At 43.2% G+C, this 26285-nt stretch overlaps 1 protein-coding gene and 1 pseudogene across 2 annotated transcripts in view; both read right to left on the bottom strand.

Annotated features, from left to right (window-relative positions):
* Positions 1–26285, bottom strand: part of LOC308605912 (uncharacterized protein) — a 94048-nt gene that overhangs the window by 52083 nt on the left and 15680 nt on the right. The gene's annotated exons all lie outside the window — the stretch shown is intronic.
* Positions 1335–2447, bottom strand: LOC308605937 (L-lactate dehydrogenase A chain-like; annotated as a pseudogene). The gene has a single exon. The product of its transcript is annotated as an L-lactate dehydrogenase A chain-like (transcript).

The raw sequence follows: 26285 nt of genomic DNA, 5'->3' as shown, positions 1-26285 counted from the left end.
TGTGATAATTCAGGGCACTAACCGTTGCTATAAAAAGAGCAATAAATTGTAGTATTCTTTTTTAAGCAAATTTTTTTAATTGTTTTGCTTCTTTTTGCCTTTTAAAACCTGCTTTCCCCCGGAGAATAACAGAGAAATACTTGAGATACATCACTATTCAGTAAAGGTGTACCACAGAATTCTCTGACTTAATATATCTTGTGAAAAGATTAGGACAGTAAGTTTAGTTAGCATCCAGCATTTCATATAGATACAATAAAAAGAGAAAGAAAAAAGAGAAACGTTGTATTCGTTTGATGAGAAGGCATTATTCTTTAAAATACTTCTATTCTACACTTAATAATTTCCTTCAAATATCTTTGAGAAAAACTTCTTTATATCATAGTACACTTAAGTCAAACATAACTAAAAATAATTGTAATTCAAAAGTTTTTTATTTTGAAATTGTAACATATTTTAGCTGTTTCTTTTAATATTTATTTATTTTTAAACCTTACTTTATTTTTGGCCGCACTGCATCTTCATGGCTGCACACGGGCTTTCTCTAGCTGACGCAAGCAGGGGCTACTCTTCTTTGCGATGTGCAGGCTTCTCATTGCAGTGGCTTCTCTTGTTGTGGAGCATAGGCTCTAGGCACACAGGCTCAGTAGTTGTGGCTCACGGGCTCTAGAGCACAGGCTCAGTAGTTGTGTCTTGCAGGCTCTAGAGCGCAGGCTTAGTAGTTGTGGCACATGGGCTTAGCTGCTCCGTGGCATGTGGGATCTTCCTAGACCAGGGATCAAACCCGTATCTCCTGCATTGGCAGGCGGATTCTTTTTTTTTTTTTCCCCACTGTTCAAGGTTTATTTATTGTTTTAGTTGGTATAACACTTAGATAGTTGGCTGCATTATTTATGTCGATTTTTCTTTTTTACATTACATGGCAACGTATACTATTCTGATACATATAGTACATAAAATAAGATTCTTTAGAACAGTTATGCACAAGACATACAATACTGGATTTATAATCAATCCCAGAATGTGATTAATTGGAGAAAAAAAGTTGGATTAGGCATCTTGGCTAAAGGAACCAGAAGTTATATAACATGGAGTTAAATACACATCTGGTTTGAAGGGCAACTGCAGCATCTGCAACATTGCCAGTGGTACCTCTTGAGGAAGTAGAACTATTTTACACGAACCAATTTAGGAACACACAAGATAAGTGCCATGCAGCATCAGGATACAGCTGCAGGGTTTTATGAACCATTCCTATTGCTAATGTTAGGAAATTGATGTTTTTCCTAGGCTGTCTTAACATGACTGCTTTAGTCACAGATCAGATATAAAGGACAATATGCAAAACCTTCCACTAAAATCCTGTTGTAGCCTAGACAGTGAAGTGGTATGATATTAGACTTTAGAACTGCAGCTCTTTCTGGATCCCCCAAAGTGTATCTGCACTCTTCTTCAAACAGGCCTGTTCCTCAGGAGTCAGAGTCACTTTCACAACACCTGCGATTCCGTTCTGTCCCCAGATGCAAGGACACTAAGGAAGACATCCTCTCTTATTCCACAGAAACCCTTAATCGTGGTGGAAACCGGACGTACCCGCCTAAGAGTCTTCATTACACTTTCTGCCAAATCTGCCACAGATAGTCCAATGGGCCAGGATGTGTGAGTAGCCTTTCAGTCTGATCACCTCAAAAGCACTGTCAGCCACCTGTTTGTGAACTGCCTTCCACTGTTCTTTATCTGCATCAGTGCCTAATTCGGGGTGCAGATTCTTCAGGAGACACCAGCAACATTCACTCCACTCCATACAGGCACACTAGAGTCTCCATGCTCCCCAGGGATCCACCCATGATAGCTTAATGGGTGAACCCCCAGCCTTTCCCCCATGAGGTAACGGAACCGGGCTGAATCCAAATTGCAACCGCTTCCAATAACACGGTTTTTGGGAAAGCTGCATATCTTCCAAGCCGCAGAGGTCAAGGTATCCAGTGGATTGGAAACAACAAGCAACTTGCAGTTTGGGCTGTATTTTACAATATTAGGAATGATGAAGTTAAAGATGTTCACATTACACTGGACCAAATTAAGACGGCCTTCTCCCTCTTGCTGACGTGCCCCAGCTGTGATAATAACCAGCCTGGAGTTTGCTGTCACATTATAGTCTTTGCCAGAGACGATTTCTGGTGTTCTAAGGAAAAGGCTGCCATGTTGGAGATCCATCATCTCTCCCTTCAGTTTGTCTTCTATGACATCAACAAGAGCAATTTCATCTGCCAAGTCCTTCATTAAGATACTGATGGCACAGGCCATGCCAACAGCACCAACACCAACCACTGTAACCTTATTCTGGGGGACATGTTCTTCCTTGAGAAGATTCTGAATCAGCTGATCCTTGGGAGTTGCCATATTGGACTTAGAACCGAAAGGAATCAGGAGTGCATGTCGGGCGGGCTGGACCCGGAATTGGCGGTAGCTGCTCGGGTACTCCGAATAGGGACCGGGAGGGGCCTTAAATAGAACCGCGAGGCTGACATAAGGGGGGAGCCGGGCGGACGTGCGGGAACCCACCGGCAGGCGGATTCTTAACCACTGTGCCACCAGGGAAGCCCTAATATTGATTGACTGATTGATTGATTTGGTTGTGCCAGGTCTTTAGCTGCAGCAACTCCTTAGTTGCGGCTTGCAGGCTCCTTAGTTGTGGCATGCAAACTCTTAGTTGAAGCATATATGTGGGATCTAGTTCCCTGAGCAGGGATCAAACCCAGGCCGCCTGCATTGGAAGCACAGAGTATTAACCACTCCGCCACCAAGGAAGTCCCTAGGTCTTTGTTTCTATTTCTGAAAGTTCTGCTACGTGTGGATGAGAAAGCCTGTAAAGTATACAGTCTTCAGAGGAAAATAAGATTAGTTTCATCTAAAGACTAATCATTTTTACAATGTTTTAAGGGCATTTTGTAGGGAGATACATTCTCTTTAATACAAACCCTAAAGAAATTAAAACTAGGTTATCAGCTATGCAAAAACTTCATTTCAACCCTCGATATCTTTATGGAAATAACTGATAACACCTACAACGTATGTTTTATCACATGCCTACATGATGATATTTACATAGGGAAATAACCTAATTACAATATTTTCAGGTAAACGAATAACCTGCCACAATTCACCCTTGAGAAACAGATCATTTGAGTAAATACTTTGAATTACAGACTACATTTTTAATTTGAAAATCGCCACCACCCAGAAAACAAATCTAAAATCACAGATGGTGGCCATGAGAGGCTAGGTAACGTACTCCATAATGCAGTGACCTCAGCATTTATTTGGTGTAGGCAACTGGCCAACAGGGATCTCGATCTGACTCGAGCCTTTCCCCTGACAACACATCCTATGGAACAGCCCACAGAGTCACAGCAAGTTTAAGTTCCTGTTATGACTGACTCCCCCAGCTGCCCTTGTGATAACCATTTTCCCCTGTCACCCAAGGCTTTCCCCTGGTTCTTCTTTGGATGAGACACGCTTCCAACAAGGAAGCCTACCAATTCCTGTTTTTTTGGTTTGCACTGACAAATGCAGCCTGAACCCAAGAAGCCAAAACACCCATGGACCCTAATGAAGGTACGTGCCTCAGGGCATGCCCCATGCTCTCTGCCTGCACCCTTCCTTGAATTCTGACGTGTTCCCTCCAGCTGTATCTTGTACCTCCTCCAGGACCTGTGAGTAATAAACACCTCCATTTCACGTTCCCTTGCAGTCTTTTACTGAGTTGTGGCTCAACAATCAGTATCAAGAAGCTCTAGGTTAACAAATGCTATATTTAAAAAGTCACAAGAGGGATATTAGACAATTCTATCAAATGTAAGAAGAATAATTAACAGTAATTCTATACAATTATATTGTTCCTTGTTCTCTGTCGTGTGTGTGTGTGTGTGTGTATGTGTGTGTACACTCGAAGGTTTGACACAGGTAGGGAGAGGACAGTAGGAGAACCAGCACTGACCTGGCAGTAAGAAAGTAGCAACTACAGCTTCTCAAGGATGAGCCTCTGGGCTGCAGATCACTGTAGTGTTGCTGGCCCTCTGATTTTTGGAATACATTTTCCCTACATCCAAGAAGTTACTGGCCTCTCTCAAATTGTGTCCACGGACACATACCTACCAGAATCTATCTAATGAAAACATACTGCCATGTGAAGTTTATACTCATAATTTCATTTCAGGATTCAAATGAACTTACACACTCTCATGGGGTCCAACACAGCCTCCATGCAACCCATAATGATCCACTAATTCTGCTATAAAATACCAGAAAACATTCCAAACTCTGATAAATCATGCCTGAGGGAAAAATACATATGAAGACACCCAAGGAAACACTACATGCAAAACACCATTTTTTTTTTTCCTTTTTTGCGGTACGAGGGCCTCTCACTGTTGTGGCCTCTCCCGTTGCGGAGCACAGGCTCCGGACGCGCAGGCTCAGCGGCCATGGCTCACAGGCCCAGCCGCTCTGCGGCATGGGGGATCTTCCCGGACCAGGGCATGAACCCGTGTCCCCTGCTTCGGCAGGCGGACTCTCAACCACTGCGCCACCAGGGAAGCCCTGGAAACACCATATTTTCATTCATAGTGACCACAGACCAGACACTGTCATTTCCAAAAACTACATAAAGGAGATGTATCCAGTGATGCACATGCCACAGAGAGACCCCACCATTTCCCAAGGAAACACTCCAAATTCTCATTCTCTTTCTTATCTTTTGTATCAGTGCATCTGAAACTTTATTTGCAACACAAAATACTAAAAAATACAAAAGGTAACCCACAAAATGATCTCTGAACTTTTCCCTATATTACTCTAAAAATAGCAGTGATTCCCTCCTGATGCCCGCCCCTGGACAAGGAAGGATTTATTACTTGCAGCAATTAATAAGAACACCAGAGTTCTTTCCCAAAGCAGTGCCCCTGTACCATGATCCTTGATCTCCCAAAAGACTGACACAAGTCACTTGTGGAGTGGATGCTGTAGGGCACCCTCTAGCTCCATCGCCTGAGGACAAGGCACCCATCCTCCTGCACTGAAGGATTCCTGCAGGCTCAGCTCAGGGAACACATCTAACATTGGAGAAAAAATGTTTTTCTCTGCCTAAATCCACTGCCTTCTTTCTTCCCGAGGTATGACCATGAAATATCCAAATAAACTAATGCATGTAAACCTCAGTGTCAGCAGCTATGTGCCAGGGAACCTGAGCTAAGGCACTATGGCACCTCAAACCATGCAACACACCCCACAACTACCCATAAACCTAATTCCAGGTGCTCCAGGCAGAAGTGAGACACCCTTCGCCAACAGCTCCACCCACCCTTTGAGCCCACAAAGGGACAGGTGCACACATCTTGATGCCCCGACTTGCGGCCATGTCTCTGCTGCAGAGCCCTACAGGCCTCCCTCCGATTTCCCCAATTATCTACCTGTTCCCAAAGCACTCATGGGCAAACAAGGCTGAAAGACACAAGGACCTCTCAGTAAAGCCATCACGACAGGAATACACACAAGCTGCCACCTAAAGGACACTGGCCATTCAGTATGAAGGTTAAGAAGTTGGCCCTCCTGGGAGAACTGACCAGCAACTGGGGTTGTTATGAAGCCCAGTGACAAAGGCATTTGAGTATAGTGAGGAAATCTCCAAGACGGACGGTTCCCAGGGTTTTTATCTCCTGTTCTCTCCACTCACAAGTAATTAAAAGATACCCTAGCTCATTGAGGGGGGCCTCCTACATGCCCCCTTAGGTGCCCAACACCTGCACCCTTAGCACAGTGAAATCACTATCGCTGACTCTGTGCAGATGACCTGCCGGAAGGCAAAGCTCCTGTCCAAGGTGGTGACTGGTCCCTGGATGTGCACAGCCTGGAACACCTGGGGGCTACAGGAAAGCAGTGACAGAGCACACTAAACATGGGGACAACTCAGGACCCTGCATGAGGACGCCAGTTCTGTAGGGCTTTTTAGGACTGCCTACATCTTTTCCTCCCATCCTGGGAGGAAGAGAAACACGGTGCGCCCTTCAACGAACAGAAAAGGGGAAAGACTCCAAATGATCAATGGAGGAAGGCATTTCTGATGAGGGGGGTTGATATGGAGGCAATAAACTCTGATGAATGTGACAGAGACTGGCTGGAGGGGATGGTGGGGACCTCTCAGAGCCTAGAACTGAAGGAGGACAGAGGGCCTGAGCCAGGGTGACTTAAAGGCAAAAGGCTAAAACAGGAACTAAGATGTGACACAGAAAAGGCACCCCAGGAAGGACCCTGAGTCAGACCAAAAATGGACCAAGTAAGATGACTGGCCAGAGCCAACCCGGAACCTAACCCCATGACCATCAACCTGAGACTGCGAGCCACGTGGCAGAGCCTGGGTTCCCTCACCCTGCTGCTCTTCACCCAGGCACCCCTTCCCAATAAAGTCTTCTGCTTTGTCAGTACGTGTGTCTCCTCGGACAATTAGTTTCCGAGTGTTAGACAAGGGACCACTCTTGGATCCTGGAAGGGGTCTTCCTTCCTGCATCAAAAGTATGAACGCTGGGCTTCCCTGGTGGCGCACTGGTTGAGAGTCCGCCTGCCGATGCAGGGGACACGGGTTCGTGCCCCAGTCAGGGAAGATCCCACATGCCGCGAGAGGCTGGGCCCGTGAGCTATGGCCGCTGAGCCTGCGCATCCGGCACCTGTGCTCCGCAACGGAAGAGGCCACAACAGTGAGAGGCCCACGTACCAGAAAATAATAATAATAATAAAATATAGTGCTTTCTGTGGTCACTGCCCCTTCTCTAGATTTGCTATGACTGAGGGCTATTGCTGATGATTATAGGAAAGGGTTACTCTACCAGATGATCGTGAAACAGTACAACTGGACACTGAGAGAATGAAGTTTTCATGAGTATCATGGTGGTAGAAAAAATGGAGGGGAACAATGGTCTTCTGTCCTCTTAAAAGGGAATAGCTGTTGTATATCATTTATGAATGAAAATTAGTATTACTTCTAGACACTGAAGTCACGGTGTTACAGAAGATAGTTTAATGAAAGGAACTAGAGTAAAGCATGCTTGTGAGGGATTCAAAAATTAATGTAATGTAATGTAATCTTTCCTTTATAATCCTGAATGAGTCACAAGCCAGAGTATCCCACCTCTTTGGGGCACTTCATAATACATAATACGTCGTTAGGCTCTCTAGATTAAGGGGCATCTAAACAATTTATTTCCACATTACATATAAAATGACGTTCAACTTTGGAAATATATATTCATAATCTGTATTTGACTTATGAACTCCAAAGTGTATCCCTGATTATTTCTGGGGCTACTATGAAAATACCAAGTCAGTGGAACTTCAGATTCAAGCCCCCTACAAACTGCCTCTCCTTACCTGAATATACACAAGATTATATTTCTACATGCCTTTTTTAGTGCTGAATTTAGACCCATGGTTTGCATATCTACATAAAATGAAAATAGAAATATAGTAAGCATATGAAAACTATGAGGAAATAAAAGAACATTTCATAAATAAGGATTAAAAAGACACAATCTGGGCTTCCCTGGTGGCGCAGTGGTTGGGAGTCCGCCTGCCGATGCAGGGGACACGGGTTCGTGCCCTGGTCGGGGAAGATCCCACATGCCGCGGAGCGGCTGGTCCCGTGAGCCATGGCCGCTGAGCCTGCGCATCCGGAGCCTGTGCTCCGCAACGGGAGAGGCCACAACAGTGAGAGGCCCGCGTAACGCAAAAAAAGAAAAAAAAAAAAAAAAAAGACACAATCTATCTTTTGTGCTTGCAGTGCTCAGAGAAATAACTGGAAAAGATCAAGGTTCATGAGTTTCCTCCAAGAATGAACATACATAATGGGATTTATAAACTAGAAATTTCATGTATGCACTCTCCAAAATATTTGTTGGGTTTTTTTTGAGGTTTTTTAAAGGGTATTTTTTAAAAATACATTTATTTATTTATTTTTGACTGCACTGGGTCTTCGTTGCTGCGCGTGGGCTTCTCATTGCAGTGGCTTCTCTTGTTGTGGAGCATGGGCTCTAGGCACGAAGGCTTCAGTATTTGTGGTGCACAGGCTTAGTAATTGTGGCTTGCAGGCTTTAGAGCACAGGCTCAGTAGTTCGGGCGCATGGGATTAGTTGCTCTGCAGAACTGGGATCTTCCCGGACCAGGGCTCGAACCCATGTCCCCTGCATTGGTGGGCGGATTCTTAACCACTGCACCACCAGGGAAGTCCCTGTACTTTTGCTTTTTCTGCTGGAAAAAGATGGAACCCCACACTAAGTTTAGTTTGGAGGGCTTTCTGGGGAGACCAGGGTGGACCAAGTTGTTCCCAAAATGGCTAGAGAAAGCAGAGCAGAGAATGGTGATGTTCTTGCGTTACGGTGGATACAAGACTGGGCTGTGGTGATGATACTTGCTTGTGGTGTGACCCTACAAGTCCTGCCAAGGGATGGAGCGCTCAGGCTTTATTATCAGCCTGCCCTGATAACATGGGCAGAAGAGGAAGAGCTTGTACCGAGTCATAAGGTGTCTGTAGTCAGACCTCAAAAATGGAGTCAGACTCACAATGTTTTGGATTCATTTTGTACTTCTACCCTCCAGAACAACAAGAGAATAAATCTATGTTGATTTAAGGCATTTAGTTTGTGGTAAGTTGTTACAGCAGAAATAGAAAATGTAAAGAAATGATGTATATGGAAAATCAAAAGAATCTACAGAAATTTCTAAAAAAAGTATACGATGCAAGGCGTCAGGATACAAGTACACCATGCAAAAATTTATTGAAATTTTATATAGTAGCAATTTACAAATGAATACTGAAATTAAAAATGTAGTATCTTCTTTAAATGCTCAGAAAAGTAAAACTAGAACAAAAATGTGTAAATCTAACAAAACATGGACTTTTATATGAAAAACTACAGTGGTCTGAAAGAAATCAAAGATGACATTTAATTTAGGTCATTTTAGAGAAACACACCACAGTCAGTGAATTGCTAGAGAAACATACCATATTCATTGAAGGTAAGACACAACATAGAAATGATGACAAGTCACCTTAAATTGACATACAGGTTTAACGGGTTTCCCAACAAAATGTTTGAAGATACAAACAAGATTTTTCTAAAATAAATATGGAAAGGCAAAAGAAATAGAAGAGCAGATATATCTGAAAAATACTATGTGGGCAAAAAATATATCTGAAGTGATTGGAATCACTCCACATGATAACAAGATTTATAATACAGTGACAGTAATCAAGACTGTGTGGGATTTGTCGAGTGACAGACACAAAGACCAACAGAACAGAATGAGGAAACCAGAAACAGCCCTACAGGAGTACAGTGTACCCTTGAACAACACGGGTTTAAGCTGTGTGGATTCACTTATACGTGCATGTTTCCCAAAACACACTATCACAGTACTACAAGGTCACAACTCAGTTGAATCCAAGGATGCAGAACCACGGATATGGAGGGCCAATATTACGTGATACGTGGATTTTTGACTACTCGGGACTCAACACCTCTAACTCACTGCACTGTTCAAGGGCCACTGTACTTCCCACAGATTTCTGACTAAGGTACCAAGGCAATTCAATGAACGAAGGATTTTCAAAAACTGGTAGTAATCAATAACATGTTCACAATGGGGGAAAATGTTCACCTGAACAAATATTAGCTCAAAGGTAATCACTGGTTTAAAGGTAAAATTATAAAATTAAACAAGACATTTAGTAAAAACACTGCAGAATAAAATTTTGATACCCTATGGATAACTGCTCTTCTAAAAAATTGCTTACATATATTATCTGGTAAGCATTTCCAAACATTAATTTTTTTACTGAAGTATGGTTGATTTACAACGTTCTGTTAGTTTCTGCTGTACAGAAAAGTGACTCAGTTATACACATATACACACTCTTTTTTATATTCTTTTCCATTATGGTTTATTCCAGGAGACTGAATATAATTCCTTGTCCAAACATTAAGTTTTATTAACCTAGGGTAAAAACACCTTGGGCAATTTAAACAGTGTTTTACAAGCATTTTCAAAAACCATATTGCACAATGGAACATACGTGTGCCGCAGGTAAAGAAATGTAATAAATTATTAGCATGAAGAAAACTGTACTGTTTCCTAATCAAGAAATCAAGAGTTTCAAGGGTAAACATTCGCTGTTTTGTTAAACAGTCTGAATCCATTTTATGATGTTGGACTACTGACAGCTTTAGGCAGCAGGACAACCTCTTCCTATTCTACCTATGTGGGCAAACTAATTAAAAAAAAAAAAACCTGAGGACTCCCTCCTTTGATACAAACTGAAAGTTCAAATCTCATCAAGTGATCTCCTTAACACACGAAGCCATTGACCATTCCCTGTTCTCTTAAACCATTTTTTGAACACCTTGGAAGTCTCCACCCTTCCCATAGAAAGCTGAATTATATAACAAACATGCTCATAACACTTCAATATAAATATCAGTCTCAATAACCAAACCAAATTCTGTGTGGGGTTCCACCCTATTCCAATGAATGGTCACAAGTGCAAACCAGCAACAACAAAAATATGTCTTAAGGGTGAATACATGAAATTTCTAGTTTATCCACCAAACAAAAATGTCCCCATTGTATGTGGTTCATTTTGAAGAGAAAACTCATGAACATAGAGCCCTAAAAATTATTTCACTGAGCACAATAAAGGACAAATATGATACTGCATGATTTTTAAATTTTTCTATTTTGCTTATGCTTACTATTTTCCTAGTTTCTTTTCATCTAAATCAAGGTGCATACCATAACGTTTATTTAGACACATAAAAGAACAAGAAAAAATACATTCATATACTGCATACTCAAGAATGGGGAGCCGGTATTAAGGAGTGTTTAAAAAAATAGCATTCCCGGGCTTCCCTGGTGGTGCAGTGGTTGAGAGTCCGCCTGCCGATGCAGGGGACACAGGTTCGTGTCCCGGTCCGGGAAGATCCCACATGCCGTGGAGCGGCTAGGCCCGTGAGCCATGGCCGCTGAGCCTGCGCGTCCGGAGCCTGTGCTCCACAACGGGAGAGGCCACAACAGTGAGAGGCCCGCATACTGCCAAAAAAAAAAAAAAAAAAGCATTCCCAAGATAGACTAATGCTGTAATGCTCTGTTCAGTATGGACTGTCTGATGATTAGTAGGATGTGAGCCCCAAGTGAAGGTTTTTTGCATTCATACACTCATGAGGTAATCTCCGGAATGAATTCTTTGGTGAATATATTCCTTGTCAAAAGGCCAGGCCACGTTAATTACAATTATTGGTTTCAATCAGGAATGAAATTTCTAATAAAGCATAAGATGGGGACACCTGCTAAAAGCCTTGTCACATCACTACATTATTAAAGTCTCTCACCAATATGGATTGCCTGATGGCATTAAGTCAGGCTTGAAAGCACACTGAAGAATTTGACATGCTCATTACATGTGTAAGACTGCTCACTATTATGAATTATCTGAAGACTTGGAAGGGCTGAACTCTGACGAAAGACCTTGCCACACTCATTGCATTTGTAAGCCTTCTCACCATTATGAATTCTCTGATGACGTACAAGGTTTGCATTTTGACTAAACACTTTGCCACAATCACAATGTAATTTGCTCCATTACGTATTTTCCAATGAATTCGAAGTTGGGGTTTTTGACTAAAGACCTTGGCACACGCATTACATTTGTAAGGTTTCTCTGCAATATGAATTTCTTGATGCCTTGTAAGGGTTGTCTTCTCACAAAAGACCTTGCCACACTCATGACATCTGTAAGGTTTCTCTCCAGTAAGAATTCTCTGAAGAAGTGCCAGGACTGCGTTTCGATTAAAGACTCTGCCACACACATCACATTTATATGGTTTGGATCCTGTATGGATTATCTGATGATGCCAGAGAGTTAAGCCATGATGAAAAGTTTTGCCACACACATTACGTTTGTAAGGTTTCTCTTCAGTATGAATTCTCTGATGAATTGCAAGGTATGAATTTTAACCAAAGACCTTGCCACATATATCACAATTATGTAATTTCTCTCCTGTGTGGATTATCTGATGCCCACTGAGGTATGAGCCCTGATGAGAGGTTTTAGCCACACTCATTACGTTTGTAAGATTACTCACTATTATGAATTGTTGGATGACTTGCAAGGTTTGTGTTTTGACTAAAGACTGTGACACACTCATTACATTTGTAAGGTTTCTCTCTAGTATGAATTTCCTGATGAAGTCCAAGGACTGCATTTCGATGAAAGACTCTGTCACATACATCATATTTATATAGTTTTGCTACTCTATGGATTATGTCATGCCTACTGACGCCTGAAGAAGGAAGAAAGATTTTCCCACAGACACTACATTTTTAAGGGTTCTCCACAGTATGAATCCTCTGATGAGTTACAAGGTCTGGACTTTGACTAAAGACCTTGGCGTACACATCACATTTATGTGATTTCTCTCCTGTATGGATTATCCGATGTTGACTGAGGGCTGAGCTCTGATTAAAGGTTTTACCACAGTCACTACATTTGTAAGGTTTCTCTCCAGTATGAAGTCTCTGATGAACCGAAAGCCTTCCTTTTGTCCTAAAGACCTTGCCACACTCATTACACTTGTAAGGTTTCTCTCCAGTATGAACTCTTTGATGAATTACAAGGTCTGAATTTTGACTGAAGACCTTGCCACACACATCACATTTATGCAATTTCTCTCCTGTATGGATTATCTGATGTCGAGTGAGGATTGAGCTCTGATTAAAGGTTTTACCACACTCATTACATTCATAAGGTTTCTCTCCAGTATGAACTCTTTGATGAATTACAAGGTCTGAATTTTGACTGAAGACCTTGCCACACACATCACATTTATGCAATTTCTCTCCTGTATGGATTATCCGATGTCGAGTGAGGATTGAGCTCTGATTAAAGGTTTTACCACACTCACTACATTTGTAAGGTTTCTCTCCAGTATGAATTCTCTGATGAACCGAAAGCCTTCCTTTTGTCCTAAAGACCTTGCCACACTCATTACATTTGTAAGGTTTCTCTCCAGTATGAATTCTTTGATGAATTATAAGATATGAATCTCGGCTAAAGACCTTGTCACATACGTCACATTTACGTAATTTCTTTCCTATATGGATTCTCTGATGACTCCCGAGATTTGAGCCCTGATCAAACGTTTTGCCATACTCATTACATCTGTAAGGTATTTCCCTGTGTGGGCTCTGGTCTTGTGTCAGTATTGAAGCATGCATAAAATATATATTAGAAATGTTGGTTTGGACAGGAGGAGAAATTCCTTCAACTGGTGAAAATGAGGAAGTACTGTTGATACTCTTATTAGCTTTATTAAAATCATCAATTTTCTGTTTACTTTTAAACATATGCAGTTCATCCTGAAGGCTTAACACAAGTCTATTTCCAATATCGTTGTTTCCCACATCCCTTCCACCATGTTGACTTCTTCTATCAGTGACATTTTGGTTATGGGATGTAAGGATATTTCTGTAATTTCTTTCATCATGTCTCCACTGAAATCCAAAGTCAAACATATTCTCCTGTATTTCCGAGAGGTAAAAAGGTTTAATTTCCTGGATTTCATGTCTTCCCAATATCACTGTTTGGAATACTCCTCCTCTATCAATGTTTGATTTTAGTTGTAATTTCCTTATCACGTGTATATGAGAAATATCTACAAGATATAAAGAACCATACATTTCCTATTCATTACACTGCATGAATAAATGTTTCATGTTGAATATATGATATTAAACAAAAGTAACACTTTTATCAAACAGTTACGAAACTTTTCAACCATGATGTAAATTTTTGAAGAACAGTAAGAATAGGATTCTTCACTACAGAAAGAGTGATTACACGTAATTCAAATTAAGTTCAGCGTAGCATCATTTCAACCACTGTGACAAAAACTTTCAAATGGAAAACTTACATTAGCTCTCAAAAAGGGTATTTTCCACGGTGACCACAAAGCACATACCAACTAACAGTAAACATACAAATACCAGAAGTTTAAAAAGGAAATCTTAAGGGAGATGCAAGAAGTGAGCTATGTAACTAATACTGTTATTCAAGCATCCCTGCTGGAAATGGTTTCTGAGTCATCACAGCTGCACATATTGATTTAGGTCATCTACTGAAAAAGTTTTTCAGTGGATGAAAGGGAATCATTTTTACAGTGTGAGTAATGAGGAAGGTGGAGGGATGGATGATAAAGTACTGCGGAAACTGGGGAGATCAAGAGAACAACTTAAATACGTGACCAACGACAGTGATTCTATCCACATCAAGAGACAATGTAAACGGACTTCCCTGACGGTCCAGTGGTTAAGACTCTGTGCTTCCAAAGCAGGGGGTGCAGGTTCCATCTCAGGTCAGGGAACTAAGATCCCACATGCTACGGGGTGTGGCCAAAAAAATAAATAAATAAATAATACAAAAAGAGAGACAGAGAGAGACCATGTAAAGAAAGACCATGACTGATAACAGGACTGAGTGGAGGAGGGGGAATAATAAACATGGGGTATCATAGCTTGTGATTGCATATATGTGTGAATAAAACTGTATGAGGAAACTAAAAATAATGAGGTTAAAAGAAGAGGACTTCCCTGGTGGTGCAGTGGTTAAGAATCCACCTGCCAATGGAGGGGACACGGGTTCGAGCCCTGGTCCAGGAAGATACCACATGCCGTGAAGCAACTAAGCCCGTGTACCACAACTACTGAGACTGCACTCTAGAGCCCGTGAGCCCCAGCTACTGAGCCCACATGACACAACTACTGAAGCCCACATGCCTAGAGCCCATGCTCCTCAATAAGAGAAGCCACTGCAATGAGAGAAAGCCCGCACGCTGCAATGAAGACCCAACACAGCCAAAACTAAATAAATATACAAAAAGAAAAAAATTAAACTAAATTTTAAAAATTAATTTAAAAATTAATTAAGGGGAAAAAAAAGAGAAAAGAAAAGAAGAATTGGTCCAGCAAGTAACACAACACTATTCCTTTTTTTTTTGGCCATGCCATGCAGCTTGCTGGATTCTTATTCCCCAAAAAGGGATCAAACCTGAGCCCACAGCAGTGAAAAGAGCCAAGTCCTAACCACTGGACCACCAGGAGTTCCCAATACGATTCCATTTTTAACTGTGGAAACTATACTCTGGGTATGGGGCCAAAACAAAAGGGATTTAAAAAGAGAGAGAATGGGACACTGAAGCAATATAGCAGGTTTACATTTATTACATTATTTGCTACATAAGGTATCAAATTGAATATTCCATAGGCCCCATTTCTATGCATATAATCACAAAGTACATACATAATATCCCAGGAGATGTGAAAGAATGTTCTTAGCCGAAACCTAAAGGAAAAACTACAACAAGGCCATCAAAAAGAGAGTTTCTTGCATACAAAAACATACAGATACAAAGAAACTGAAAAGTATAAAAGCTCCCCAGAATACTGTAAAAAGAACAAAACTATAATATAATGCAGCAATTACATTATTGGGAATAAATCAAACAAAATGAAATCACTGTCTTAAAAGATATCTACACTTTGGGATTCCCTGGTGCCACAGTGGTTAAGAATCCGCCTGCCAATGCACGGGACACGGGTTCAAGCCCTGGTCTGGGAAGATCCCATATGCTGCGGAGCACCTAAGCCCATGTGCCACAACTACTGAGCCTGTGCTCTACAGCCTGCGAGCCACAACTACTGAAGCCCGCGCACCTAGAGACCGTGCTCCGCAACAAGAGAAGCCACCGCAATGAGAAGCCCACACACCACAAGGAAGAGTAACCCCCGCTCACCGCAACTAGAGAAAGCCCGTGCGCAGCAACAAAGACCCAATGCAGCCAAAAATAAATAAATAAAATAAATAAATTTATTTAAAAAAAAAGATACCTGCACTCCTACATTCATAACAGCAGTAATCACAATTGCCCAGGCATTGAAACAACCTAACTGTCCAACAGATGGATGGGGAACAAATCTGGGAGATACACAGAATGCAATTTCATTTACACATAAAGAAGAAAAAAATCCTGCTATTTTTAACAGCACAGATGGACAATGAGGGTATATACTCAGTAAAATTATTCAGAGAAAGAATAATACTGAATGATCCCATTTATGTGCAAAATGTATTTTTTTTTTTTTTTTTTTTTGGTGGTACGCGGGCCTCTCACTGTTGTGGCCTCTCCCATCGCGGGGCACAGGCTCTGGATGCGCAGGCTCAGCGGCCACGGCTCACGGGCCTAGCCGCTCCACAGCATGTGGGATCTTCCCGGACCAGGGCACAAACCCATGTCCCCTGCATCGGCAGGCAGACTCTCAACCACTGCACCACCAGGGAAGCCCCAGAATGTATTTTTTTAAAAAAGAGGCATGCTGGGACTTCCCTGGTGGTCCAGTGGTTAAGAATTCACCTTCCATTGCAAGGGACGCAGGTTCGCTCCCTGGTCAGGGAACTAAGATCCCACAGGCCAAGAGGCAAATTAAGCCTAAGCGCTGCCTCAACTGAGCCCGCGAGCTCTGGAGCCCGCCTGCCACAACTAGAGAAGCCTGCGCGCCACAATGAAGACCCAATGCAGCCAACCAAAAAAAAAATACATAAATAAAAATAAAGTAAAATTTTAAAAAGAGGCATACTAAGAGCAACTTAGAGTAGAACAGCTGTTACCAAACTCTGGTAGCAGAATGTGGAGATATTAGTCAAAGGAGTAAATGGCTGAGGTAGCAAAACAAGCAGACAGGGCTTGAGACAGCTCCTTGCAGGTTCTGAGGTGCCAGATGGAATGAAAGAGCAGCCAGTGTTTTCCCATCTTCTGATGAGGTCTTCAAAGAACACAAGATGGGGGTGGAACCCAGAAAGGCTCAGGGGCTGGAGTCTGGAGGCATCAGCTCTGATGTATATGGACTGAGAACTGAGCATCCAAGGGAATCAAGTCCAAAAGGAGAGCTGAGGGAGCAACAGACCCCTTTAAAACAACCCTGTCGGGGCTTCCCTGGTGGCGCAGTGATTGAGAGTCCGCCTGCTGATGCAGGGGATGCGGGATCGTGCCCCGGTCTGGGAAGATCCCACATGCCGTGGAGCGGCTGGGCCCGTGAGCCATGGCCGCTGAGCCTGCACATCCGGAGCCTGTGCTCCGCAACGGGAGACGCCACAACCATGAGAGGCCCGCGTACCACACACACACAAAAAAAAACCCTGTTCACGCTCCCCAAAATCAAGCAGCAACAAGTTCACAGGGGCCAGATAGCCAAGTGCAGTATATCATGATAAAGACTTCGCCTTTTTCTTTGGTGGAGCTCCCGCACCACTGGAGGGGTAAAGAATACATTTTACATGTTGAGGGACCGAGTGATAACTAAGGGAGAAGAAAAATTTCCTCTCAGACTTGACAACGAATAGATTTCTGTTTTCACAAACAACTCTCCCATTTGGTCGAGTTTCCCAAACACTACTAATGCTGCGGTGGGTCTGGAAACATATTTCACACACTCATCCACCACTTGCCTCCTTCTCAATGCAGAGGGAACGATGAAATATGCAGACATCTAACTCTCTTCCAATAGGTACTGAATCAAAAGCAAAGAGGTAGAGCACAGGGAATGAAATAGTTTAAAAGTTTCCGCTTGGGCGTTAGACACACTCAATCACTTAAAAAACTCCTGGTGTGGGCTTCCCTGGTGGCGCAGTGGTTGAGAGTCCGCCTGCCAATGCAGGGGACACGGGTTCGTGCCCCAGTCCGGGAAGATCCCACATGCCGCGGAGCGGCTGGGCCCGTGAGCCATGGCCGCTGGGCCTGCTCATCCGGAGCCTGTGCTCCGCAACGGGAGAGGCCACAACAGTGAGAGGCCCGGGTACCACAAAAAAAAAAAAAAAAAAAAAAAAAAAAAAAAACTCCTGGTGTACTGCGAAGTGGCCAGATCATCTGAAGAAAGGGCATGTTTAAACTCCTGATGCTACATCAAGAAGCTTTTCATGCCTCAGTCAACATGGCTTTGAGCTCAGTTAAGCAAGGCAGGGGATTCCAAAAGGCAAACAAGGGAAAATGCAAAGATACCCTCCCAACATTTGGAGGGAAGTTATCCTCACTCAGGGAGAGCAGGTTCCTGCAGGTCTCCACCATCACGTCCCTGTACAAGGCCCTCTGAGCAGGGTCCAGGCATTCCCACTCCTCCTGAGAGAATTCGATGACCACATCATTCAATGTCAACTGTCCCTTAAATAAAAAAACATTTCACCAAGAGGACATGAGGACAGTTCTTATTTCCATACAAAATGAGTAGAGGTAGAAGGTCAATTAGGTTGAAGTATGTATTCTGACAGATCCATGGAAAGGTATTTGAAGCTAAGTGGGTGTCTAGTTTTAATTTCTTATGCTTTGTCATAGAGATTACAATATCCTTCAAATAGATTTATCCTTCTCGTTCTTGTGGGCAATACATGAAATATATACAAATAAAAATTCAACACCGTGTTGTCCATGTGCAAGTGTTAGATATTACGTTCTATACACTGAGGAATAATCATCCTCCTGGAGGTGGAGGAACATGAGTGGTGTCTTCAGAGACGACAGAGTCCACAGTGGGTTTATAAAGAAAGCTCAAAACCTCCAATTATGATGATGGTAACAGCAGCAAAGATGAACATTATATGAACACTTCCTATATGCTGTGCATTACTCTAAATGTTTTACATGTATTAACTTGTTAGCAACATCAAAGCTCATTAAAGAAAGATCTTAAGGAGGAGAAAACTGTGTCAGAGACACTGAAAAACTCGACTGAGTTCAGGAATCTAAGGAATCATACAGTAAGCACATGAACTTGGTTGGGCTACACCATGGTTGGGCTCTGGAACTGAAGCTTAAAAATCAGAGTTAGGGCTTCCCTGGTGGCGCAGTGGTTGAGAGTCCCCCTGCAGATGCAGGGGACAGGGGTTTGTGCCCCAGTCTGGGAAGATCCCACATGCCGCGGAGCGGCTGGGCCCGTGAGCCATGGCCACTGAGCCTGCACGTCCAGAGCCTGTGCTCCACAGCGGGAGAGGCCACAACAGTGAGATGCCTGCGTACCACAAAAAAAAAAAAAAAAAAAAAATCAAAGAGTTAATAAGTAACACATAGAGCATTAAAACTTCATTGACAGATGATTACCTGACAAAACTTTAAAGAAGTTCAAGGTAAACAACATGGAACAGCCTGAAAGTTCATTATACACGTGTACACGCACACACACACACAAAATGTCAGTAAACTTATTACTATTTAAACCATGAACATGATACGGTAGAAAAAATTCAAGGCCAGGGAATATATTAAAGATACAATATGAACTGCAAAAAGATATCTATAGATTTAAAATCATGATGTCTTTTATCTAAACCATGGACTTGCACACCCATGCACATATGCACACGTCAACGATAAATTAACTGAAACGAGAGTGGTCTCCTGACAGATTTTCAGACTATTTTTTCATTATCATATTTATTCACGTGTATTTCAGGATATTTCTTACAGAAATGAAAATGTACAAACTGTACTGAGTTTCTCAACCTGATTCTATAGTAGGCTACTAAAAAAGAAAATAGTACAGAGATTAAAAAAAAAAGAATACTTTAACTCCAATTTCAATAACTATATTCAAAAATATAAATCTGTCCATTTGAATTTATACAGATAGGCATTAACAAAAGCCAAAAAGGGTTTCTTTGTTTTTCCCCTAATAAAACATTGATTCAAAATCAGAAAAAAAATTTTTAATTAGAAAAGTTATTACTATTATACATTATTTTAACAGATTAAGAATAAAATTCTCACAGTGGTAAAGTAAAAAGTTTCTTGGAGAATTATAAAACATAACAAAAAAGAATATGGAAAAAATAAATTGTTATTAAGAAAGAACATGTCACCAATGTCATCAGAAGGAAAGGGTTGATGCATTCCCTCTGGAGTTACAGTGGAGTGAAGGGGGCTGGCCAGGGCACCTGCCTTTCACCACTGTACAGTGTGCCTGAGCAGGGACCACTAGAGGAAGTAACAGGAGGAAAGAGAGAGCTAGAGCGAAAGACAAATCTAAGGACAGGAAAGGCAAACAGCAAAAGGAAGGAAAAAGACATTCTATCCCACAGACAGCAAGAGTGACTGCACAATATCAGACAAAGTAAACAGAAAAACTGACATAAGAGACAAAGGACATTACGTAATCATAAAAGGGTCAATTCTCCAAGAAGATATAACAGTTACAAACATGTACTGAGGGAAGGCACTAGGTAAGGATGAATGCTTAAGCGTCAGGAACAACACCTCAGAGTCAGAGAGGATTAGCGTGTCCAAAGAAGGGAATTTCAGGATGGATACACTGAAGAATCAACTGAGAACATGACTTCACCTGAGAAAGAGCCATTTCTTACTCCTTCTCTTTCCTCTTCCTCCTCTTCTTATGGGCTTCTTCCTCAGACCATGTGAGGCTTTAGAGGTCGATCTTCAAAGTTGGAAACAGGCTGTTTAATGCTCGGAATCTACACACCCCGTTCCTGAGTCACCACCACACACACAGGGAAGCCCTCAGCATGTGGAACAGACAGTCCTCTGCTGCCCACTGTCCCAGGAGGGGCTCAGGACAGTAACTCCCACACAGAGACCAACACAGGAGTTTCCTCACACTTTCTTCAGATCAGGCTCCCCTCCTGGTGAGGCCCTCACGTACCCAGCAGCAGCGGGCACCTCAGCTGGACCCGACGATCCCCTGCAGGTCACAGACCAGCCCTGATCCATCCCCACGCAGAGCAGAGCCCTCAGCCTCAGCCCAGATCTCAGCCCTCGGGAATGGGGGGACCCAGAGTCACGATGCTCAGTGACGGATCCAGATTGGAACATCCTGGAAACCTTAAGTATTATTCATGTTGGGCCCCATCCCAGCTACTTTAAAAGGCATCTCTGGTCAGGGGGTATAAAACATATAAAGATGCCTTACTCAAATCAGTGTGAAGCCTGGGTCGAGCACCATCTAGAGGAGGTGAGCCCAGCACACCTCACGCTTTTTTTCAAGCACTACTGAGGTATAACTGATGAATAAAAATGGTGTACATATGGGCTTCCCTGGTGGCGCAGTGGTTGAGAGTCCGCCTGCCGATGCAGGGGACGCGGGTTCGTGCCCCGGTCCGGGAAGATCCCACATGCCGCGGAGCGGCTGGGCCTGTGAGCCATGGCCGCTGAGCCTGCGCGTCCGGAGCCTGTGCTCCACAACGGGAGAGGCCACAACAGTGAGAGGCCCGGACCGCATACCACAAAAAACAAACAAACAAACAAGAAAAAACCAGGACCAACCTTCATGTTCCTGACCAAAGGAAACTTCTCTTTCAAGGTCTGATCACACAGATATAATACTGAGTATTCAATTCTTCTTTCCAGAAGATCTCAGTAAAATATTTAAACATGCAGATTTGCAAAAATATAGCCACTGGTGAAGAAAACATGGTAAGGGGTCAGCTGAAAAATAAACTGTGAGCAAACTTCTTCATCATGAATAGATGGCTCTGTTAGAGAAAGGTTCCAAGTCAATCCAACCCATCCTTCATCATTTGCAAAGAACACTAAAGAGGGACCTGAGCGAAAACATCTTCCTGTCACCTCACAGCTATTTTAACAGACCAAATTAAAGAGGAAAAAAACAAATATTAGACTAACTGGTTAAATTAGGTTTTGACTGTTAATGTAAAAGACCAATGACCTTTTTACCAAATATTCATCAAAACAGTCTAAAATTATTTACTAGTTATCAAAGAAGTTTTCCAATATATAAGATGAAGAGGAAAAGCACTCAGGCCTCATATAAACCTGAATCAATAAAAAGAAATAACTTGTGAATTATTTTAAATCTAAAAATGCTGGTGTCGAAGTTTTTCAAAAATTGAGGATTTCCCTTATTTAGAAAAGAATGTCATGAGTAGACTACCTAAGGGAACCAAACTTATTCCAGAAGTTAATAATTACCCACAGGAAAGTAGAAATTGAATGCACTAAGATTTATTCCAAGCTACACAAAGAATTAAACATAAAGAAACCAGAAAGAAAGAAGAAAATTCATTACAAAACCCAAAACTTTTAATGTTCCTTTAAAGAGGCACCATGTGGTGACAAAGCTAGTCATTTCTTGTGCCACTAGTCTCTCTCCTCTCCTCTACCTCATGCCAGGAAAATGGAACGGGGTGACCCACAACTGCCTGAGTCAAGTCACTGTGCCTTGGACGAACAGGAACTGCAAATGGAAGTTCTCTTCTCTTACAAATACTTACAAAATACACAAACCTTTCACTTTTTGCACTTCCCATCCTCATCTGTCTAATTTAAGCAAATAAATTTTAATTCATTCGATTCTAAAGCTACAGATCAACATATCACAACATAGTCATCCATATCCGAACAACTCACCACCCATCTGGACCCAGTGTCTCGCCTCTATCTGCACCACTATGCGTTTCCATTTCATTCTGTTTCGCTGTCTCCTATTTCACCTGTCTTTGTTCCCCTCTACACTCCTGCTGTTTCTCCCCTCCTCTTTCTCCCTCACCCTTGTCCTGGCCCACTCTGCGACTTCTTCCCCTTCTTGCTGCTCCTTCTCCCCAACCTTTATGATTGTCCTAAATATCCATGTATTTCTCCATCTTTTTCCCAAACTCAGCTCCCTCTCCGATCTCCAGATTACATCCTTTCTGTAGCTGCTACAATGCCTTAGTCTGCACTCTCTGGCACCCCAGGTGGCTATACCTCCTTCCTGCTTTCTCTCTTCTGCTCTTCTAGTCACTAGTTTTCCTCTTTCTCTCCCAGCACCACGGTTCGCTGAAGGGCATGGTTGCAGCTCTTACGCTCTCCGCCCACTCCCTGTGTGAAGGCCTCCCTCCTACCGGTGATACAAGGCTCCCTTTCCTATGTTACTACCCCATCGGTTCTCTCTCATTCTTTCCTCCTTCTCAGTTTTTCTGCTTCTCTCCCAGTCGCTCGGTCTCTGCTTCTCCTGATCCTCCTCGCCCACGAATTTACAAGGATGAGGGATGGTGACTGAATAAGATGCCGCCCAACCGGAAGAGACTATTTTCCAGCGGGGTGGAACCTGGGGACAGACATACACTGGGTGTCACACGGCTGGCCCAGGTCACCTCCCCCTACGCGGGGTGAAAGGAAGAGCTGACTAGGAAGGAGAGGCCTGCGGAGCAGAAGCACCGGCCTGAGGAGACGCGAGGACAGAGGCGCTGGGAGGGAGGGAGGGAGGGGGTCTCCGGAGAGGGGCGGGCTCTGCAGAACCCCAAGACCGGGGAGAGGACGCAGCCTCTCCGGGAGCACGGCGGCCGGCGCTGCCCTCCAGGGGCCGAGAAGACCAGGCTGAGGGCGCGAATCCACCTCGCGGAAGAGGACTTTACACTGCGAGGGCGAGACATTAACAGGTTTAAAGCAGGGAAATGCTAAGAAAGGCGGTGTCTACTTGGACAAGGTGAAAAAGCCAAGGTCAGGGACCAGCTTCAGAGCGAATTCAAACCCAAAGGAAAAAACACCCGTCCTGTGAGGGCGACGTCTGGATTTACATGGGGTGGAAGGCCGGCTGCTGTGATTTTACGTCCATAGTGACTCCGAGACCCCGAGGATGGAGTAAGGGGGGCCGCGCGGCACATATACACCACGAAAACTTACAGTCAGCCGCACGACGTTCACCTAGAGCTCACCGCTTCTGCTTCCGTAGAAAACCGCGGACACGCAGAGAGAAGAGGCGGGGCTTCCGGGGCGGAGCCTGGGAGGAGCGCTACGTGCGAGGGGCGGAGCGGGGAGAGTGCAGGTCTGCGGAGAGAGCGCGGGAGTGCGGCGCAGGGGCCGAGGTCCCTGTCCATAATACTTTTAAGGTAAAAGCGTACAGTTGTGTGGGCCGGTTTTCCAAAAACCAAGAAGATTCCTCGTAAGTTAAAAACAGATTAAATAAAAAGCTTTTTTTTTGCAAACTGATTTCTCGCTCGTCCCGCTAGTGAGGCTGAAGCAATTCAGAGCTCTGGAAACTTGGGTCTCCAAGTGGTAGCTGTGGGGCGGTGATTGGAGCCTGGAACATTTGCTGCAGTTACAATTAATATAAGCACTTTAAGGAAATAAAAACTGGATTTTTCTTTGTATTACAAACGAGAATGTGCATTAACAAAAAAAACTCTAGGGCTTACCTGGTGGCGCAGTGGTTGAGAGTCCGCCTGCCGATGCAGGGGACACGGGTTCGTGCCCCTGTCCGGGAAGATCCCACATGCCGCGGAGCGGCTGGGCCCGTGAGCCATGGCCGCTGAGCCTGCGCGTCCAGAGCCCGTGCTCCGCAACGGGAGAGGCGTCAACAGTGAGAGGCCCAAGTACCGCAAAAACAAAAACAAAACAAAACAAAACTCTAGCTATGTAGAATGGTTGTTTCATACTGAAACCCTAAAGAACGGATATTCTGACCTTTCAGCCTCCGCGGCCGCCTTGGAGCCCCTGAAGCTTGTGGCAAAGGGGGGCAATTAAAAAACCAAAAGAAGCAGGTCCTGAAGTTTACTCTTGACTGTACCCATCCTGTACAAGATGGAATCATGGATGCTGCCAATTTTGAGCAGGTTCTTCAGGAGAGAATCAAACTGAATGGAAAAGCTGGTAATCTTAATGGAGGCGTTGTAACAATCAAAAGCAAAAGCAAGGGCTTCCCTGGTGGCGCAGTGGTTGAGAGTCCGCCTACCGATGCAGGGGACACGGGTTCGTGCCCCATTCCGGGAGGATCCCATATGCCGCGGAGCGGCTGGGCCCGTGAGCCATGGCCGCTGAGCCTGCGCGTCCGGAGCCTGTACTCCGCAACGGGAGAGGCCACAACAGTGAGAGGCCCGTGTAATGCAAAAAAAAAAAAAAAAACGCAAAAGCAAGATTACCGCAACTTCTGAGGTGTCTTTTTCCAAAAGGTATTTGAAATATCTCACCAAAAAATATCTGAAGAAGACTAATCTCCGAGATTGGTTACGTAGGTTAGGTAGGTGCTATCACCAAAGAAAGTTACAAATTGCATTACTTCCAGATTAATCAAGATGAAGAAGAGGAGGAAGATGAGGATTAAAAGGCAATTATCTGGGAACTTCCCTGGTGGTCCAGTGGCTAAGACTCTCCACTCCCAATACAGGGGGCCTGGGTTCAATTTCGGGTCAGGGAACTAGATCCCACATGCTGCAGCTAAAAGATCCCGCATACCACAACTAAGACACAGCACAGCCAAATAAATAAAATAAAAATTATTTTTAAAAAAACCTCAATTACCTGGAATATTCTGTATGAGTTCTAGAATAAAACATAGGAACCAAAAACAAAAACGGATATTCTGTTTCTGTTCCTGATTGACTCAACACTCTGCTCGGTTCCAGAGACTCAGGGACCAGACCCGGGGTCTGAGACTGGAGGACTAAGTCACCTTAGCTAGCCACAATATTGTGCAATAATTTCAGGAGTTGGTTGCACTCCCAATGCGGGGGGCCTGGGTTCAATCCCTGATCAGGGAACTAGATCCCACATGTAGGCTGCAACTAAGAGTCCACATGCTGCAGCTAAGATCCCGCGTACCACAGCTAAAAGATCCCGCATGCCGCAACGAAGATCCTCCATGCCTCAGCTAACACTCAGCACGACCAAATAAATAAATATTTTTAGAAAAATAAAAAAACAAAAATTATTACAGTAGAAAATAAACCATGTAACATATTGCTTAGTAACGTTATTTGAAATTAAAATTTTAATAGCCCTTGGATAATTGCTCTTCTACTAAATTGCCTAGTTATATTATCCAATAAACAGTTCCACACATTAATTTTTATTAAACAGGGTAAACGTATTTAGCCAATTTTTAAAAATAGTATTTTACAAGCATTTTCAACAACCCAATTGAACAATATGTCTGCTGCAGGAGAAAAAAAATGTAATAAAATTATTAGCATGAAGAAGCGTATAGTGTGTCCTAACCAAGAAATCAGGAGGTTCAAGAGTAAATATTGTGTTTAATTAAACAATCTGACTCCAGTTTTTGATGTTTCACTACTGACACCGAATAAGTCACAACCTCTTCCTATCCAGCCTATGTGGGCAAGCTGATAAAGAAGCCTGATGGCTCCATCCTGTGATACAAACTGAAAGTTCAAACCGTAAGTGTATCCTCCATCA

Source organism: Mesoplodon bidens (genome assembly GCF_964165515.1).
Source record: "Mesoplodon bidens genome assembly, chromosome: 18".
Taxonomy (NCBI): domain Eukaryota; kingdom Metazoa; phylum Chordata; class Mammalia; order Artiodactyla; family Ziphiidae; genus Mesoplodon; species Mesoplodon bidens.
This window is presented reverse-complemented; position numbering and strand designations above follow the sequence as displayed.